The following is a 21,591-nucleotide window of genomic DNA, read 5'->3' as shown; positions in this document are numbered from 1 at the left end:
CTACACCTTATACATATCCTAGAGGGAGAGAAATACCCATATATGTAATACTCCTTCCTATATTGCTACAAAAAGCTAGGTACATTCACATACATCAGAGTGCTGATATATTGCTGTTTACACGCTTTTTTTTTTTGTAATCAATTCGAATGTCAATAAATTTTAAATTTTTTCTTGTCACACTTATGCTGCTACAATCACAAACATTTTGTAGGCTGTCCTGTTTTGATTGCGAATTTAAAACTCATTGCGAGCATTTTTTATTAGCAATATAGGAGTGACACATATATGGAAATACCCTAATATTTTTTTTAAGCTCTCGCGACATAAAACTATTTCTGCAATTGTTTTATTCTTGCCTTTTTTTATTGCTTTTTTATTTCTGTGTAAATTTGTTTGAGCATTTTTATTTTTTTGAACTCTGATTACTATAAGTCTATTTTTTATATCCCTTTTATAATTTTTAAAATTTTTTATTTATATATTTTTTTGCCTCAGCCTTTTCATGCATTTCTCACATGTGCGTCCGTCCCCCCGTCCGTCTGTTCCTCCGTCTGTAAACACGATAATTTGAGTAAATTTTGAGGTATCTTGATGAAGTTTGGTATGTAGGTTCCTGGGCACTCATTTCAGATCGCTATTTAAAACGAACGAAATCGGACTACAACCACGCCCACTTTTTCGATATCGAAAATTTCGAAAAACGGAAAAAGTGCGATAATTTATTACCAAAAACGGATGTAGCGATGAAACTTGGTAGGTGCGTTGAACTTATCACGCAAAATAGAAAATTAGTAAAATTTTGGACAACGGGCGTGGCACCGCCCACTTTTAAAAGATGGTAATTAAAAAGTTTTCCAAGCTGTAATTTGGCATTCGTTGAAGATATCATGCTGAAATTTAGTAGGCACGTTACTCCTATTACTATATGTGTGGTAAATAAAAATTAGCGAAATCGGATGACGAAAACACCCACTTTTTTAAAAAAAAAATTGTTTAAGTCAAATTTTAACAAAAAATTTAATATCTTTACAGTATAAAAGTAAATTATGTCAACATTCGACTCAAGTAATGATATGGTGGAACAAAATACAAAGATAGAAGCATATTTCAAAATGGGCGTAACTCCGCCCTTTTTTATTTAATTCGTCTAAAATACTTTTAATGCCATAAATCGAACAAAAATTTACCACTCCTTGTGAAATTTGGTAGCGACATAGATTTTATGACGATAACAGTTTTCTGTGAAAATGGGCGAAATCGGTTGAAGCTACGCCCAGGTTTTATACACAGTCGACCGGCAGTCCTTCCGCACGGCCGTTAACACGATAAATTGAGCAAAAAACGATATATCTTAACCAACCTTAGTTCACGTTCTTATCTGAAGTCACTTTATCTTGGAATAAAATATGGCCGAAATCCGACTATGACCACGCCCACTTTTCCGATATCGAAATTTACGAAAAATAAAAAATGCCATAATTCTGTACCAAATATGAAAAAAGGGGTGAAACATGATAACTGGATTGGGTTGTTGACGCAAAATATAAATCTAGAAAAAACTTTGTAATATGCGTGTGATACCTACCATATTAAGTAGAAGAAAATGAAAAAGTTCTGCAGGGCGAAATCAAAAGCCCTTGGAATCTTGGCAGGAATACTGTTTGTGGTATAACATATATAAATAAATTAGCGGTACCCGACAGAATATGGTCTGGGTCACCTTGGTCAACATTTTGGTAGATATCTCGAAAACGCCTTCAAATATACAACTAAGGGTCACTCCCTTTTAAAACCCCCATTAATACCTTTCATTTGATACCTATAACGTACAAACACATTCTAGAGTCACCCTGGTCCACCTTTATGGCGATATCTCGGAAAGGCGTCCACCTGTAGAACTAAGCCCCACGGCCTTTTTAAATACTCATTAGCACCTTTCGTTTGATACCCATATTGTACAAACGCATTCTAGAGTCACCCCTGGTCCACCCTTATTGCGATATCTCGAAAAGGCGTCCACCTATAGAATTAAGGCCCACTACGTTTTAAATAATCATTAACACCTTTCATTTGATACACATGCCATACAAACACATTCCAGGGTTACCCTAGGTTCATTTTGCTAAATGATGATGTTCCCTTATTTTGTCTCCAAAGCTCTCAGCTGAGTATGTAATGTTCGGTTACACCCGAACTTAGCCTTCCTTACATGTTTTTACTATTAATTTTTTTTTTCTTAATTTTTCTCCTTAATTCTCGGCAATTGTAATATGATGTAAATGATTTTTTATTGCTTCCTTTGTTTACATTTTTTTTACTATCGCTATGTTGATACGCAAGCCGCAGGAAGAAATGATCTACCACGTTCTGTGCTCGTGTCCTGCGCTCGCCAGGAGTTGCCAGATCTCGAGGCAGCAATTAAGGCATGTCCTAGATGACTTCTTATTCTATAACATAAGTTAAGACACCTGACTGAGGTTCTTCCGTTTGGTTTTCAGTCAAATTCTGGTAATATTATGGACTCAATCAATCTATTTGAGGTCTTTATTGGCCGCCCAGTTCAACCTAACCCAACCTAACCTATTTTGGTAATCTCTTTGTTCATACGTTTTTATACTCAGCTGAGAAGAACTCACAGAGGAATACTGTGCGTGGTATTACATATATAAATAAATTAGCGGTACCCGACAGATGATGTTCTGGGTCACCCTGGTCCACATTTTGGCCGATATCTCGAAAACGCCTTCATATATACAACTGAGGGTCACTCCCTTTTAAAACCCTCATTAATACCTTCAATTTGATACCCATATCGTACAAACACATTATAGAGTCACCCCTGGTCCACCTCTATGGCGATATCTCGAAAAGGTGTCCACTTATAGAACTATGGCCCACTCCCTTTTAAAATACTCTTTAATACCTTCCATTTTATACCCATGTCATAAAAACACATTTCAGGGTTACCCTAGGTTCATTTTGCTACTTGATGATTTTCCCTTATTTGTCTCCAAAGCTCTCAGCTGAGTATGTTTGGTTACACCCGAACTTAGCCTTCCTTACTTGTTTTAATTGCTTTTGCTTTTTAAATAATTTTTAACCATTATTTTATATTGCTTTTGTGATTTTTTTTTTTCATTGTTTTTTTTTTTTTCTAAATCATTCCCTCTTGTTTGATTATTATATATGTATATTTGTTTAACTATAATATTTTTTAACTGGAAAAATGTTTCCTTTCTTATCTTTTGCGACTTTTTTAATATCTTCTTAAATGTTTATTTAACTCTATTTGCTTTTTTATTTCCTTTATATTAGGCCGGTTAAATGTTTGTCCGCATTTTCAAGTCAATTTTGCAATAGATTTTTAACTAACTTCTCACTGAATTACTAATGTGAAACTTCACATATATATTAAAGTAGCGAGACAATGCAATAAAAGGAGAAAGAATTTCATTAGGTGGCGCACTGTTCCAAATAATTAGATAAGAATTTAGAAATTTGAAACCTAACATCTCGATGAGCTAGAGACTTGAAATTTCAAACTTATTTCAGAGGCCGATGACAGTAAAAACAATGATACAAAAAGTTTCGGAAGCGCACGAATTGGGATATTAAGAAAAACCGTACGGAACAGGGAATTTTGCGATAAATTTTCAAGAGATTTCCCATTGAGCTACAATCTTGGAACTTCATCCACATGCTCACTTGTAACATGAATTAATAGACAACAATTTCTTAAATATACAAAGGTAATTTATATCTTACAAGTATTTATAATTTTTTTTTTAAATACACAACAAATATAGAGAAAACATTTGCACAAATAGATGATGTTTTGATTATCTAAGTACTTTCTATTGAGGATTGCTCTATTAATGTTTGCTCCTTCTGCATGGCTAATTTTTCCAATTTTAATATTTCCATTTCAACCACACGCAATCTATTTTCAATTTCTATTTCCTCCCTTTGAAGCCTCTTAGAAATGCCAAGCAACAGTTTTCTTAACTACTTAGAAAAAAACAAATTAAAAATTAGATTATAAAAACTATTAGAACCAGTGATTGCATTTGTTCTCCAGAGCAGCAGGAAAGCTTGCTCTGCTTCTGCTGCGGCTCTGAAAAAGAACAGAGCATAGAGCAGAGCCATAGCAAAAAAAGTGGAAGCGCTTCTTATGCTCTGCTACGAGCTATGTACGTATTTTTTTGTTTTAAGAGCGGAGCAATTAGCAGAATAACAACTCCAAACGAAATGCTAGTTGTAGTAGCGCGGGAGCCAAAAAAATGTAATGCTGTTTGCTCTGTTAGGCATTGTTAAGCATAACTTTGTGTTTTTTTTTTTCTTGATTTTGCTGTTGGAGCTGATGTAGCGTTGTGATGATGTTGTTATTGTACTTGTGGTTTCACTTAACCATCTTTATGTTATTGTTGTAGCTTCTCCCTCTGTTCTCAGTACCGCGAGAAAAACAAAGTTTTGAATAACAATAACCAACAGAGCAAATAGTATACATTTTTTTTTTTCGATCCCTCTCCACTACAAATAGAATTTCTTTTGGAGTTTTTATTCTTCTATTTGCGCTGCTCTTAAAAATGACTCAGCTCGTTGCAGAGCATAAGGAATGCTATCACTTTTTTATGCTACGGCTCTGCTTCATGCTCCGTTTATATTCAGCGCCGGAGTAATAGCAAACAAAAAAAAACTTCGGAGTAATGTAGTATTTTCAATCACTGATTAGAACAATATGAATTTTCCTAAAAGGATTTCCTTAAATTCAAATTTAAAAATCCATAGATCGTTTTAAGTATGCAGATATCTACGTACGTATATTTCATTGACCCGCCGCTTTCTATTCCAAATGCTTTGTCTGAAAAGAAAAGTAAAAGTTATATACATATATGTACATTTGTATATATGTACAGATGTATGCATGTTACAACATACAACAGATATTAAATATTACATACATATATATGTATGTATGAATTTTTGTTTATACACCAACCTCAATATATTTACTATAGAAAATTTCTTGTAATTTTGCATAGCCGTGTTCATTTTAATTTATTAAAAGTTTATTTATTCTTACGTTTATGATTTTGATCTTTATATTCTAAGAAATATTTGTATGCAATTTAACTAACAAACTCGCTTTGCATAAGAGCTTAAACAAATAAAGCTTTGCAACAACAATAGCAGAAATCTTGCGAAATGTAAATTTTCCCTAATAATTTTATTCACTTAAATTTTCATCAATTTACACAAAAAAAATTTATTCAAAGCAATCGCCACCATACAATTTGTCTATAAACTCTAACTAAAAATAATATTTGAATTGACAAATCACCTACATATATAAAATTTCAAGGATTAGTTAGGCACAAAATAATTTGTTTGTTTTTTAAAGTGGCTTCTTATAGCCAGTTGAATTTGTACACAGTTTTAATGGTAGAAAGGAATCGAAAGTGGTATAGACTTTCATATATGAGCTTCAGGGAACAAATGAAATAATTTTTTGGCCCACGTTCCTTCTTGTGTGGCTTTCCGCCAAACAAGGACTACATAGTATAAAATAGGTTTTACAATCGCTGTTAATACCCAATGAGAGAGAGAAATCTTTAGATCTCAAGTACACCCCAGCATTTTTTACATGTACAAAGGTGGGTATAGGCCTTCTTCACCCTCTCCTTTACGATGAGCTGCGAAGAGAACTATTGTCTAGACTGAATCCGAGCATTATACAGTAAAACAAAACTGGTGAAGTCAGTATTACAACAACAAATGTTTGACAGCGCTCATAATCCGGTCATGAATTTAAAAGTAGTAAGAAGGGAACAGTTTTGGTAGCAATTTGATACTTTTTTACTACTTCACTAAAACAATGTCCAGAAAAAGGCAAACTTGATATATCTCCGCATTTGAAAAGGGAATAAGAAGGAAAAGAAATAAGAGGAAATGGAGAAAAGACAATAGTGGAAGTTGGAAGGATTTCGAGAAGTAAAGGGAATAAGAAGAACGAGTAGATTGTGAGTAAAAGTAAGAAAAAGGGCAGTGGTTTGAGAAAAATTAGGAAAAAGAGGCTAACAGGAGGAGTAAGCATAAGATTAAGAGTAATAGTTGGAGTGAGGCTTAAGCAAAACTAAGAGCAGCAAGATCAAGAGGAAAAGGCAGACAATTAGCAGTGGAATGAAGAATTGAGTGGTTCGATTAAGGTAAAGCTGAAACAAGCAGTGTGGAGGAAAAATAATGGAAGAAGAAGGTCAACCCGAGATGAATGAAGAAGATATGTGGATGAATGGAGAAAGACGGAATAACATCTCTTGGGTTTAATCATGAGGCTGGAAGTATTTCATGTTGCTCTTCACATTTTCAGAGCTAGGCATTACTATTTAAAAAGACAATCTTACTAGCAAAAAACTTCCTTTTTGCCATCAGTTAAATTTATAAGCTATTTTTTTTTTTTTTTTTTTGTTTTTGCATCTTTGTTATGAAATCTATCATTGTTTATTTCACATTTTCTGCTTAATAAGCCCACCTCTTGACACTTGGTCCATATAAATGTGTGGCATGGGTCAGTATCGCATTAACTAAATCAGTATAAATTAACTAACAAAATTGTCGAACTAGCGTATTATAAATATAGTAGATACTCATCCGTATCATCATGATATAGTCAGGTAATGTGATATTCTGAAGATAAAACCATTCCGATCCATTGATCAAAATGTAGTATTTTGTACGATACTGAAAAAAAAATCAGTATTGCGGACTAGTTAATAAGCAACACTTAAATTTATTAGGGCAAGCATTATCAAATGTGACTCCATTTTGTAATGTTGACCTGACTAGTTTATTGCATCATGGATTCCTAGATATTTTATATAAGTTTTCTTCTGAAAGATCACTCCTTCAAGGTAAATCGTAGTGCAATTTGGAAACTTATAACTCTGAGAGAGCAAGACTATATTCGTCTCCCCGATAGCATTGGCAGTGAGTCCTACATTAGATGTCCAGGTATGTGTGTCCCGAAGCGCGCGATCCATCAAAGAACTTAGCATATTTTAACACATGATAACATACGGAGAATGTACTGTGTAAAGAATAAAATATGCAAAAACGACAATTGGGATAAGTTCACAACAACTAAGGCATGACGTGACTGAATGCGTTTGTAACATCTCAACCATCATAGGATTCTTGGGTTCAAATCCCATTCTGGGGAGAAAAGACTTTGAAAAAATGTACAAGATATAATCGAAACAGCTGCCGGCTTGTCCGTCCTGATGTCACGTTGTTTAAAATTTTCCCAAATGATTAAATAAAAGAACTTTTGTATTTAATTAGCAAGACTTGCTATACTGAATATTTGAATTGTTTATTCGACAGTTCAGCGGTTTCTAAAATTGGTCACAATACGTAATTGCCTAGAAAACATCGTCAATGTCAATCAAATATATAATATACTAGCTGGACCTACAAATTTATTTTTCCCCATATACTCATATTATAGCTATTTACACATTGATATTAAAGATTCTAGCTATATATTTAAATATTTTTACAATACTTCTTTGAATACAATATTAGACGTGAAAATAAAATAATTTGTTATTCTTTGTTTGAATGTTTCTTGCACTGAAAGGGTAATATCCTCAAATCGCCTTACTTAGAAAAAGCTACATAAAATTGCCTGTGTGAAAATACAGGGCTAGGCAAATATAAGCCAGCTTTGTCAAAGGTTTGACCTTGTGCTTTATTAATTGTCAAAGCGAAAGCTACTTTTAACGGAAACTGTTATCTTGTCATCTGGAAAGGTACAATTGGATCTGACGGGGTAAGTTTAATTCGAGTTATAATTGCTCTTTCCCGAGTCGATTAATTTGACAGTGATTGTGTTCTCACCCAACTGAGTGACGACCAACCTTGCACCATTTATAAGTCCTGCTTTGGCATTAAGGTTACGAATCAGCATTACGGTTGCATTTTTCTTCAAAAGAAGTTTATGGGGATTTAGGGAATTAAGAGACTCAGTTGGATAACACTGAACATTATGAGTTTCATCTTGCTCAACTGTATCGCAACTTAGATACACTCTACTCTCACCTGACAATAAATTAGATACAATAAACTCATTAAAAGTGGAGCAATCGTAATTTTTTGAACATAAAATAGCCGTTGAATTAAAATAGATATGTTTCTGTAATTTATTTCATTTGTTCCAAAGACTTTAGCGGTGATGTTATTATGATCAATGTAGCATTTTCGAGGTATTTTAATCGTATCTTCGGATATATTTGATTGAATTTCTAAGTCACCATTTCCTAGTGTGAGCAATGAGTTTTTAAACTCATGGTCATTATTTGCTCGCATATTTTGAATTAATCGTCGAATTTTTACTTTTGCCCACAACGGTGAGCGTTTTATACAATTCTCAATAATTGAAGTTCTGGTCGCATGTAAAACAACGTGAAGAACTTGTCTAAAATCACCTCCAAGTACAAATAATTTTCCCCCAAATGGCAAATTAACATTCATGATGTCTTGCGACGGTATCATTGCGTTCGATGAGGATTTTTAATTATTCGCATATAGAAATTTGCGGCAAACTCACATTCCCCTTGTGACAACAAATTGAGAAACTGTATAGAACTATGGTCCACTTCCTCTTAAAATACTCTTTAATATCTTCCATTTGATACACATGTCATACAAACACATTCGGTTACCCTAGGTTATTTTTACAACATGGTGATTTTCCCTTACTTTGTCTCCACAGCTCTCAACTGAGTATGTAATGATCGGTTACACCCGAACTTAGCCTTCCTTACTTGTTTATACTCAGTTGAGCAGAGATCACAGAGTATATTAACTTTGATTGGATAACGGTTGGTTGTACAGGTGTAAAGGAATCGAGATAGATATAGACTTCCATATGTCAAAATCATCAGGATCGAAAAAAAATTTGATTGAGCCATGTTCGTCCGTCCGTCCGTCTTTTAACACGATAACTTGAGTACATTTTGAGGTATCTTGATGAAATTTGGTGAGTATGTTCCTGAGCACTCATCTCATATCGCTTTTTAAAATGAACGATATCGGACTATAACCACGCCCACTTTTTCGATATCGAAAATTTCGAAAAACCGAAAAAGTGCGATAATTCATTACCAAAGACGGATAAAGCGATGAAACTTGGTAGGTGAGTTGAAATTATGACGAAGAATAGAAAATTAGTAAAATTTTTGACAATGGGCGTGGCACCGCCCACTTTTAAAAGAAGGTAATTTAAAATGTTTCAAGCTGTAATTTGGCAGTCGTTGAAGATATCATGATGAAATTTGGTAGGAACGTTACTCCTATTACTATATGTATGCTTGATAAAAATTAGCAAAATCGGAGAACGACCACGCCCACTTAAAAAAAAAAATTTTGGTAAAATTTTAACAAAAAATTTAATATCTTTACAGTATACAAGTAAATTATGTCGACATTCAACTCTAGTAATAATATGGTGCAAAAAAATAGAAAAATAGAAGAAAATTTCAAAATGGGCGTGGCTCCGCTCTTTTTCATTTAATTTGTTTAAGATACTTTTAATGCCATAAGTCGAACAAAAATTAACCTATCCTTGTGAAATTTGGTAAGGGCTTAGGTTCTACGACGATAACTTATTTCTGTGAAAAAGGGCGAAGCCACGCCCAGTTTTTATACACAGTCGACCGTCTGTCCTTCCGCTCGGCCGTTAACACGATAACTTGAGCAAAAATCGATATATCTTTACTAAACTCAGCTCACGTACTTACCTGAACTAACTTTCTATTGGTGTAAAAAATGGCCGAAATCCGACTATTGAAAAAGTTCAGCAGGGCGAAATAAAAAACCCTTGAAATCTTGGCAGGAATACTGTTCGTGGTATTACATATATAAATAAATTAGCGGTATCCAACAGATGATGTTCTTGTTCATCCTGGTCCACATTTTGGTCGATATTTGGAAAACGCCTTCACATATACAACTACCACCACTCTCTTTTAAAACCCTCATTAATACCTTTAATTTGATACCCATATCGTACAACAAATTCTAGAGTCAGCCCTGGTCCACCTTTATGGCGATATTCCTAAATCGCGTCGACCTATAGAACTATGGCCCACTCCTTTATAAAATACTATTTAATACCTTTCATTGATACACATGTCATAAAAACACATTCCAGGGTTGCCCTGGGTTCATTTTCCTACATGGTTATTTTCCCTTATGTTGTCTCCATAGCTCTCAACTGAGTATGTAATGTTCGGTTACACCCGAACTTAACCTTCCTTAATTGTTATTATAAAAAAATCTCCAAAATAACAAAATAAAATATCGAAAAAACAAGTTGAAAAATCATACCTTAAAAATTTAGTTTAAAACTATATAAGTATCCATAAAGGAATCTTTATTTCAGAAAAAAAACTGTTTGAATTTTAGCTTAAACGTGCTTAATTATGCCTACGTTATATACTTGCCATTCCACTTTGGAGAATGAAAAATGCAAATTCGCCAAAAGAACATATTTTAGCTTGCTTCTAGTTTCATAAATTTAATGAGCATAATTAGAGATAGAAAAAATTTATTGCAGCAAAGGTAGTCTGCAATGTAGTTTATTCTGTTTGGGCATAAGTATGTATACTATACATATATATATACCCCTCACACGTTCTCGGAGCGCTCATAATTTAAGAATCCGATGTATGCGAAAAATATTAGCCTCATAAATACGATCTTAAGAGTCTTTTGTGACTCCGATATGATGATTATGAGCTTTTTCCCCTAGTGTTCAGCAAACAAGGCAACTTTTAAACAAATACCCATATTTTATTTTGAAAAACTTCCATAATCATTTTGAATAAAATCATAGTTTATAACGTGTCTTGCTTTTTCCGATTTAGCATGAACGTTTCTGTTTCTCTCCAGTCATCTTCGTAATGATAAGCATTTTTACAATGTAAGTATTTCATGCTGTGTCATTGTAGCCACAAAACTGCCTGCGTGGTTTGCCCTTGTTTGTCTATCGACCCCTCTATGTATTTAATTTGAGCTGACGTCGATATGCCCTAACCTTTTATGGGTTTCTTTCGAAACTCCTGTTTCCTAACCAATATTGAGGATATGCTTCCCCATTTTAAATGCCATGCATCCAAAAGTCCTCCCTGATCTGAGTAATCCTAATTCATGATATAAAGCACCTAAATGGCTCCGAAAAGACCCATATATGTAAGAAGGAAATAATGAGGTGTTTATGAGCAAAATGGAGTCTGATCAAACTCCTATTAAGACGACTATTTCAAGATGGGAAATACACCCATTCCGGACTTACAAATGAGCTTATAAAGCGTAAATGATTTGAATTAGGACTCCTTTCTGACTCTTTCTTGGCTCTTTATGTTTGCTGGGTATATACAAAGTAATGTTATAGATAAGTAAACTTTTTCAACAACAACTAACTTGCGATCTGTGCCAGGTAAAAAAAAGTGTTTCTTTCTGATTATCGAGAAACTTTTCATTGAACTTTAAGGTCAATAAAATGGAGATATTTTTTACGAAGCTTTTGTAGCTGTTTTTTATGGCTGGTGCACATAACAGGCCCAAAGTTTGTTCAGGCCGAAATAAAAAATCGGCTTAACGATTTGTGTGTATTTGTAACATGTAATGTAAACAAGTTGTCAAACTTTTATACTTCAAAAAAGAAAATAAAACAGCCGTTTAAAGAAGCTTTTTTAATTCTTTGAAATTTAACAATCCAATTTTAATGCCGATAAAATGATTTGGCATTGCACCTTAAATGTTTTGAAGCATAAACAAATCAGCAAAGATCTCGCATTCCGGAATTGTTGTATTTGTAATCGAATTTGAAAAAAAAGTTTGATGACGTTGGGCTTTAGAAGTTTTTCGATTTATTACATTTCTCTCATATTTCGCTACCAGTGTTCGGAGTATTTAAAAATGTTGTCTGAGCAAATGACTACGGCGGAGTAAAAATAAAAATTTCGGAGTATATTTTTTTCCTTTTTGAAAGCGGGCGAACAACTAACATCAAATTGATTTGGTGGCTTGGCAATCCCTTCAATTGTGTTTTCGTCATGAAAAGTTTCTCAGCAAAAAAGTTATCTGCCTTATCAGAGGCACATGGAGTCAGCCTAAAACGTGTATGATTACCAAATAAAGCTCCCATTAGCACACAACATTCTGGAAGAAAAGTGGGCTCTATCTCCCAAGATATATATCGCGAAAAATATTATTATTAAATTTGGTTTATCATATATTTTTCATACTCTTTTAATGACAGAAGGTTTCAAGACCGGGACAGATTTCTGTAGGAATGATAATGGCGACATGGTAACTGACGTACAGAGTGTGGGGGAAGACAAACCCGATACCCCGATTGCCGATAATGAAAAACACGCTCCGGCATCCAACTTTTGCGAAGTAAGAATGGCAATATTACGGCTAAAAAATCACAAGGGGCCAAGTAATGACGGGATACCCGCCGGGCTGTTCAAACATGGAGGCGAAGAGCTGGTATAAGATAAAGAAGAAAAAAAGTTGGTCTTGCAGTAAATGTGGACAAGACGAAGTACTTGCTGTCATCGTAGCCTTTGTAGCCACGTCACTGTTGACGGATTCAAAATTGTAGACTGTGAAGGATTTCGTCTATTTGGGAAGCAGCATTAAAAGCAAAAACAATGTCGGCCTATAAATCTAACGGAGGATAACTCTTGCCAACAAGTGCTTCTTTAATCAATTGAAGAGTAAATTCCTGTCTCGACGAACAAAATTCTCGCTCATAAGTCACTCATCATAACTGTCCTGATGTATGACTCGGAATGATGGAAGGTATTGAGAAAAGATGAGATGGCTCTTGGAGTATTCGAGAGAAAAGTTCTCCGGAGGATTTATAGTCCTATCCGTGATGTCGACGGCGAGTATCGAAGGAGGTATAATGATGAGCTATATGAGCTTTTCTCAGATATGACGATAGTGCAGCCAATAACACACAGAAAGCTTCGCTAGCTAAGTCATGTTATACGGATGAACGAATACGCTCGGTAGTTTGTAAACATAGCAAAGAGAAGACCTTCACTGAGTTTAAAAAGACAGTTGGAGGAAGCTTTGTCCTCGGTTGGTGCTCCCAATTGGCGACTGTTATCGCAAAACAGGGTTAGCTGACCTCACTGACTCAACGTACTTCCTTTTTATATAAAACTTCAAGAAAAGCAGTATGTTGAATTTAGGCAGGATTTACAGACCGCGTCCGGACACATTTTTTGCTTGCATTTTACTCCGTCTATTCTGATTCCATACGAAAAATGTGAACAAACATGTCTTAAGACAGGAACAATCATTTCGTCCAATCGTCACTTGAAAACAATCAGCTTTTCATACGTACATATGCATTGAAAACTTCAACCACAAGATATTAGGTAGTAAGACTATATAGTTTTCAACTCGACCCAAATAAACCTTTAAGATAAAAGATGTAGTAGGAGGTAAGAGCGGAGCAAAATACTCCGATTGGAACAAAGTCTGAATACTGCGTCAGCAATAAAACATGTTGTCAAAAGCGTGACGTCACGCCGAGAAATTTATTTCCCAGCCAACTATAATTGTTTTGCTCTCTCATTTTTTAACGCGGGATCTGTTTCTTGGTTCATGGTTTGGAAGTAAATAAACGGGAAGTATTTCAACCTTTGAAGTGATAAGCGCTCAGGGTAAATTTTAAAGTCAGAAGTGATAAGCATATCAAACTGGAGCCATTGTGCTACTTGTCCTATGTTGTTGCAATCAAATCTTCAGGGACAAGATAGATGTTAGTTCAGACGATGTGAGAGGTTCAAATGGTGATCGGATCACTACGGTAGACTTTAGCGAAAGAGTCGTCGAGTGGGAAAGCTCGCAAAGTAGGAGCCTGAAAACTAAGACATTGATTAGTGATATTAATGCAACAAGCGCACACAGCTCTTCATATAGAAGTATCTTGGTCCAAACTAGAAATATAAAGGACTTTCTCAAAGCGGGGTGTTCATCTAGACTGTGTTCCTGATCATGCGGTGATAGAAGTCAATGAAAAGGCTGTCAAATAGGCAAAGCAAGACGCAGAATTTGATACATGTGCGGTAACGTAGTTTAAGAAAAATAAGAAGAAATTTAGGGCTGATCAATGAAGTGTGACAAATCATCATATGAGTATCCTGCATTATTAAACCAACAAAGTTGTTCGGAGACACATGCTTATAAATTTGATCTCACCAGTGTTTGTGGTGAACCGTGAGTTACAGTAATAAATGACTGAACATATCCTGCGTTCATGGCTTATACTCGCGAGGCAAATTTTACGGCTACAACGGGACGGTAGAACTAGAAGATAACGAAGCAGTAATTCAAATTGGTTCTTATGAAGATGTAGTAATTTAATTCAGTATACGTAAGATCACTATCAACCAACTAGCTGAACTTGTCGTAGCCAGTCTCTGTTTCACCGAACTCAACGCTTGCAAGGCCTCAAGTTAACGACGGCTGGCCTTTTAATACCGAATTGGTCAACATTACAATAGTTTCAGAAAGCTAGCTACAAAATACTGCTGAATATGAGCCATAGAGACGATGTGATTACGGCAACAGGAGTGTGGGTTCAAACTTCACTACCGGAAGAAAACCTTTAGAAGAAATTTACAAGGCATAATCGCAACAGCTGTCGATTTTTCTCAAAATATTTGTAAAATTTCGTACTTTCCGCTGCAAACATTTCAACTAGATACAGACATCGAGTGATTCATATAAAAACCTAGCATAAGCGGTGAACCTCTAAGGCGCTCCTCAACGATATTGGTGGATTTATGACCAGTATTCCAGCGGTAAGAATTTACGGTTGAAAATCAGAGTACATTAAAGCATTCAAAATATAAACGCGGTAAGGCATGCCCATCAGGCCACCGCCATGGTATGGTGATAGCGTGCTCCGCCCACCACACCTAAGATCCTGGTTTCACCTCCCAGGCAAAGGAACATCAAAAATTAAGAAACCAGTTTTTCAATTAGAAAAAAGGTTTTTAAATGAGCTCGCCCTTCGACAGTGATTTGGCAAACACTCCCAGCATATTTCTAAAATGCTTCTCAGTGAAAACTCATCTGCCTCGCAGACTCATGTAGGTCTCCTTCCACCAAATTGTAGGAAAAATTAAAAGGAGCACGATGTAAATTGGAAGAGAAGCTCGGCCCATATTCTCTTCGGAGGTATATCGTAAGAGGCGACTAAAATCTGTAGATCAGACGCGTTAAAAAATAGCTCTCTATGCAGTCGGGTTAGTAACTGAAAACCCTAGAAGGTAAAAGGTATCAGATTCATATCACCACAAGGACCACTCTTATCAGTAACAGAGCCATGATCTTTCGGGTAGTATTATCTTTTGTTGTTGTTGTTGCAACATTTGTTTCTTACACATCATTTTTTAACTTACGGCAATATATCTTAGGTATATTCCTTTTCATATGGAGTATGCGGTATAACAATACTTCGGCTGGATTATCAGATTATTCGCTGATGTGAATATTTTTTTGAACTCATTTAAACACTTAAGAGATATGTATAAACTATTTTCGAACCGGTAAATTGATAACAAGGCAGACGAGAATAGCTAACTGAATTCTTCTCAAATGAATAAAATAACTGACAGTATTAGATTATTTAACTAAATTATTTTTTATAAAGCACAAGTACGAAAACTACAAGCAAATTGCATTTAAAATAATTGCATGTTTCCAAATTTCCACAAGTACTTGACTTCAAATTGATGCCGACCTTTTGAAGTGAAAACTTTTTCGGAAGTGTTCCGACACTCGATAAAATTGAAATGGATGAAAGGGAAAATTATTGATTTGTTAACGGAATGTTTTGCGTTTGTTATCGAAATTTTAACGAAAAATGTCAATTTGGCATTGTAGGGTTCTTATTATTATACCTTTCATGAACATGAAATGGTATATTAACTTTGGTCCGATGTTTGCAACGATGAGAAATATAGAAGATAGACTCACCATTAAGTATACCGAATTGATCAGGGCGACGAACTGAGTTGATATAGCCATGTCCGTCTGTCCGTCCGTCTGTCTGTTTGAATGCAAACTAGTCCCTCAAATTGTTTGATATCTAAATGAAATTTGGCACAAGGATGTATTTTTGTATTATATTAGACATTTGTCGGATCCGGTAGGATCGGACCACTATAACATATATCTCCCATACAACCGATCGTTCAGATAAGACGATTTTGGTCATTCCTGCCGCAATTTAGGAAGTATAAACGTGAAACTCGGTGATATATATTTTAATATATCATAGAATATTTTCTGAAAAAATCACTTTGATCGGAGATATATATAGATATATCCCATACAACTGATCGTTCAGGTAGAAAGATTTTTAGCCATTTCTCCCTTAATTTCCAAATATAAAAACGTTAAACTTGGTGATGTTTATTCTAATATATCATAGAAGATATCCTGAAAAAATCACTTTTATCGGAGGTACATATATATAGCTTTATCCCATACAACCGATCGTTCAGATAGAAAGATTTTTGGCCATTTCTCTCTTAGTTTCCAATATAAAAACGTGAAGCTTGGTGATATATATTCTAAAATACCATAGAAGATTTCCTGAAAAATCATTTCGATCGGAGCTATATATAATATATATCCCATACAACCGATCGTTCAGATAAGGGGGTTTTTTTGCCATTTTTTATTTTATATTTATCTTAAAAATCTTTTAGGAATGTACATCTGTTCACTATATATTTCTTATCTTATACATCCGATTATTTGGAAATTACGAACGGGATAAAATTATTGTTCAGCCCCATTCATGAAAGGTATGAAGTATTCGGCACAGCCGAAGACAGTCCCGTCCTTACTTGTTTTTATTTAACTTTGTATTTTAGTTACTTTCAACTTTATAGTTTTAAAATGTTTTATCAATATTTTAATTTTCAATATTGATTTTTCAAATTTCAAAAATTTTCATGGTGGTGAAAATTTTAAAGAGATATTGACGAATGCATTTAGGCGTATTCTCTATTGAACAAAAGTTTCTTTATATATAAAATTAAAAGTGGTTTCAATCACCACACTGGCGATCCTGCCAGGAGCTAATAATTAAAAAAAAATAAACATTTTTGGTGTGTGTGCGATAAATTAACAAAAATGGCTTTTTAAGTCGTTGTGGTAACACCCAAAGATCCAACCTTGGGGCCGTTGCAGTGCGGTTAAACTTTTGCATTTTAACAAATCACAACAAGATAATAAGATACAAAAACATACGTGGCGAGAACGAATAATGCCAATGCCAGTGCGATATTTGTGGAAAAAATTTAAAAACAAAATCGGTTTTAAATAAACATAAACTATATCATAGCGGCGAAAAGGCTAATAAATGTGATCTTTGTGATAAGCGATTTATACATGCTGCGTACTTAAACCAGCATATGCGTACTCATAGCGGTGAAAAACTATATAAATACAAATACTACAAACGTTCCTTTGCTACAACAAGTGCACTGAATCCGCATTGACGTCTACATCTGGGTGATAATATACACAGATGTAAGTTTTGACCCTTAGCTTTTCGTTTGGCTTAGGAGCTACGGTTACACTCAACTACGCATAAAGATGAAGATCCAGAGACGCGTGAGCGAAATATAGCAGCTTTAAAAGAAGAAGAGGTTAAATTGAAAGTATATAGAAAAAATATATGATTTATAAACCTTGAATACTATATTAAGTAAATAAAGAAATAGTTTAGCTGAAGTGTTGCAAGATTTTGAGGAATTAAAGCCAGAAGATAAGAAAGAGGTGGAAGATTTATTTGACAGTTACTTCGATCCAGGAAAAACGATTATTAAGCTAAAGCGTAACATCAACAAATTCCACTGTGAAATTATCAACAGCCAAGAAAATTTAAAACTACTCAAGTGGCGTCAAAACATTATCATCGAACCAATTTCAAACAATTGATACAGTACATCATCATCATTCATAGGCAGAACCTTCAAACGTATACATTTAGGCGTATTCTTTATTGAACAAAAGTTTCTTTTGTATATACAATTAAAAGTGGTTTCAATCACCACAGGCATAAAGAAGATAACGATTTTATGTCGAAAATTATCGATATGTTATTCAAAATTTATCAATTTGTAATTAAAAAACCATCTTTCAATTATCAAAAGGTTTTAGACTATTTATTGGAAAGTTATCGACATGCCACCAAAAAGTTATCGATTTGTTATCAAAGAGTTATTGACCTTTTATCAAAAAGTTAAGGATTTGAAATAGGAATGTCATCGATTTCATAACGGAGTGTTGCCAATATTTAGCTACCCATCGGTTGGTTTTGAAGCAGACATGGTTGAAACTTCAATATAAAATCGATAGCACATTTGTAACACGCCGATAATACACCGATGAGAAACTAATAAGCCGAGAGTATAACAGTAACTTGTCGGTATCGCATGTTACCGATAAGAAGCCTACGAAACCCGAAATTTCTTGCTTCTGATGTAGTTATCTCTTTTGTGGTTTAACTTTAATTCCTGGCCGAGCTCTGGTTAAATGCGAAACATTTATTAAAAAAAAAAAAAATATTTCCTCGTAGTACAATCCTTAGCAATCCTCGCACAATCCTTAGCAACTCACTCATTTGATTTTTTTATAGAAGTAGCTGAAGAAAAAAAATTAACAAAGAATAATAAAACCAAAATTTGAAATAAAATTATCGAATTCGACAAATTATAAGAAGTAACTAGAGTATCCGATACCCGTTTTCCTGCCCTATATTTGGGAAATGGATTTCCCTTCGCTATATCAATATCTACATCAACGAATATACTCAATTTTACTACTTTTTTATTTCTCCTTTTTATAGCTGTCCGTTTCTTATTCCTCTTATCTCCACCCCTTCTCATTCAAATTCTCCCTTTCACTCTCAAGTCCATTCCCCTCCCACTTTCATAACCTTTCTCACTCTTACTCCCTCTTCCACTCTCTATACCAGCAATAAATTACTTCACATATGGAACCAAATACTGGATACCACCTGCAAAATATTACAAAGGCATTGAGAATAAAATATTTGTTTCATTCACACTCTCACCCCTGCCCCCACTTCCAAGGCCTCTACATATTTCACCTAAACTATCTCACATATCGTGCCTATATACCAAATATTGGATACCATCTTTCGAAGATATCACAAATTTACATTCTTTTCCACTCTCGCTCTCACACCTACTTCCACCTCCACAACCTCTACCTCTGCCATCTTAATTACTCCTTATATTAAATATGTATTTATACAATCTACATGTGTACCAAATAATGTAAACCCCTTCAAATAATTACGGAGATATAGCGAATTTAAATATTTGTTTCACTCGCACTCTCATTCCATCTCTCAACTAATAACCTCATAAACTGAAAATATATACCAAAGCAAACAGAGCGAGTTTTAAATTTTTCAACTGAATCCCACTCATTCACACCTCCACTTTCACTCTTGCTTCCACTCTAAATTTATTTTCTACTTCCTCCACCTATACCACTTAAATTTTTTATACTCAGCTGAGCAAAGCTCACAGAGTATATTAATTTTGTTCGCATAACAGTAATCCGTAACGGCATAAACTAATCTAGATAGATATAGACTTCTATATATCAAAATGATCTGGGCGAAAACAGAAATTAATTTAGCTATGTCCGTCAATCCGTAACACGATAACTTGAGTAAATTTTGAGATATCTTGATGAAATTTGGTATATTTATCTCAGATCGTTATCTAAAATGAACGAAATCGGACTATAACCACGCCCACTTTTTCGATATTGAAAATTTCGAAAAACCGAAAAAGTGCGATAATTCATTACCAAAGACGGACAAAGCGATGAAAATTGGTAGGTCAACCATGGCAGGTCAAAATAAGGTCAACCCCTATGACGCAGAATAGAAAATTAGTAATATTTTGGAAAACAAAAATTTACCAATCTTTGTGAAATTTGGTAGGGGCATAGATTCTATGACGATAACTGTTTTCTGTGAAAATGGGAGAAATCGGTTGAAGCCGCGCCCAGTTTTTATACACAGTCGACCGTCTGTCCTTCCGCTCGGCTTTTAACAAGATAACTTGAGCAAAAATCGATATACCTTTACTAAACTTAGTCCACGTACTTATCTGAGTCAAACACTTATATGAAAAAAGGGGTGGAAACATGGTAATTGGATTGGGTTATTGACGCAAAATATAAATCTAGAAAAAACTTTGTAATATGCGTGTGATACCTACCATATTAAGTAGAAGAATATGTAAAAGTTCTGCAGGGCGAAATCAAAAGCCCTTGGAATCTTGGCAGGAATACTGTTCGTAGTATCACATATATAAATAAATTAGCGGTACCCGACAGATGATGTTCTGGGTTATCTTGGTCCACATTTTGATTGATATCTCGAAAACGCCTTCACATATACAACTAAGGCCCACTCCCTTTTAAACTACTCATTAACACCTTTCATTTGATACCCATATCGTACAAACAAATTCTATAGTCACCCCTGGTCCACCTTTATGGCGATATCTCGAAAAGTCGTCCACCTATAGAACTAAGGCCCACCCCTTTTCAAGAACTCATTAACACCTTTCATTTGATTCTGATATCGTACAAACACATTCTAGAGTCACCCCTGGTCCACCTTTATGGCGATATCTCGAGAAGGCGTCCACCTATAGAACTAAAGCCCACTCCCTTTTAAAATACTCTTTAACACCTTGCATTTGATACCCACATCGTACAATCACATTCTTGAGTCACCCCTGCTCCACCTTTATGGTGAAATCCCTACATGGCGTCCACCTATAGATCTATGGCCCACTCCCTTTTAAAATAGTATTTAATACCTTCCATTTGATACCCATGTCATACAAACACATTCCAGGGTTACCCTAGGTTCATTTTCCTACGTGGCGATTTTCCCTTATTTTGTCTCCAAAGCTCTCAGCTGAGTATGTAATGTTCGGTTGCACCCGAACTTCTTCTTTACTTGTTTACATTTGGAATAAGTATACCAAATATTGGACACCTGCTTCAAATAATACGGTTATAAAGAAAATTTAAGTATTTTCTAATAGAAGCTGACGACACTCCTAACTTTTTAAAAATTTTATATAGCCAGGAAAGTACCGGGTGACCACGTAAACCTATTGTGAAATGTTTGTCAAGATCGGTTGGGTACTTTGGACGCTCAAAGTTCACACACACACATTCATTTTCATTTATAATAGGAAAAATATTAGCTCTTTCATTTCTTAGCAAAACATGTTGTGGCGAATATTAGCAGTTTCGATACGTCACTACGCCGATAGTAATAAATACTGGACAACAGCAACAAGAGCAGGACAGGCATATGAATTAGAGAGTGGCACCGCCCACTTACAGATTATTATGTAGAGTATATATACTCAATTATCAGTGGACTCGGATTTTCCACAAAATTAAATTTATATTGGC

General features: G+C 34.8%; 1 long non-coding RNA gene across 1 annotated transcript; it reads right to left on the bottom strand.

The window, feature by feature from the left end:
* Positions 1-3,734: 3,734 nt before the first annotated feature.
* Positions 3,735-5,300, bottom strand: LOC137246913 (uncharacterized). The gene is made up of 3 exons (XR_010951739.1): positions 5,003-5,300; positions 4,822-4,864; positions 3,735-4,008 (listed from the first exon to the last, which is right to left on the bottom strand). It is a non-coding gene; the product is annotated as an uncharacterized lncRNA (long non-coding RNA).
* Between the last annotated feature and the right edge of the window lie 16,291 nt (positions 5,301-21,591).

Source organism: Eurosta solidaginis, chromosome 3 (genome assembly GCF_040869045.1).
Source record: "Eurosta solidaginis isolate ZX-2024a chromosome 3, ASM4086904v1, whole genome shotgun sequence".
Lineage (NCBI taxonomy): Eukaryota > Metazoa > Arthropoda > Insecta > Diptera > Tephritidae > Eurosta > Eurosta solidaginis.
The sequence above is the reverse complement of the archived record's forward strand: the minus strand, read 5'-3'. Positions and strand labels throughout refer to the sequence as shown.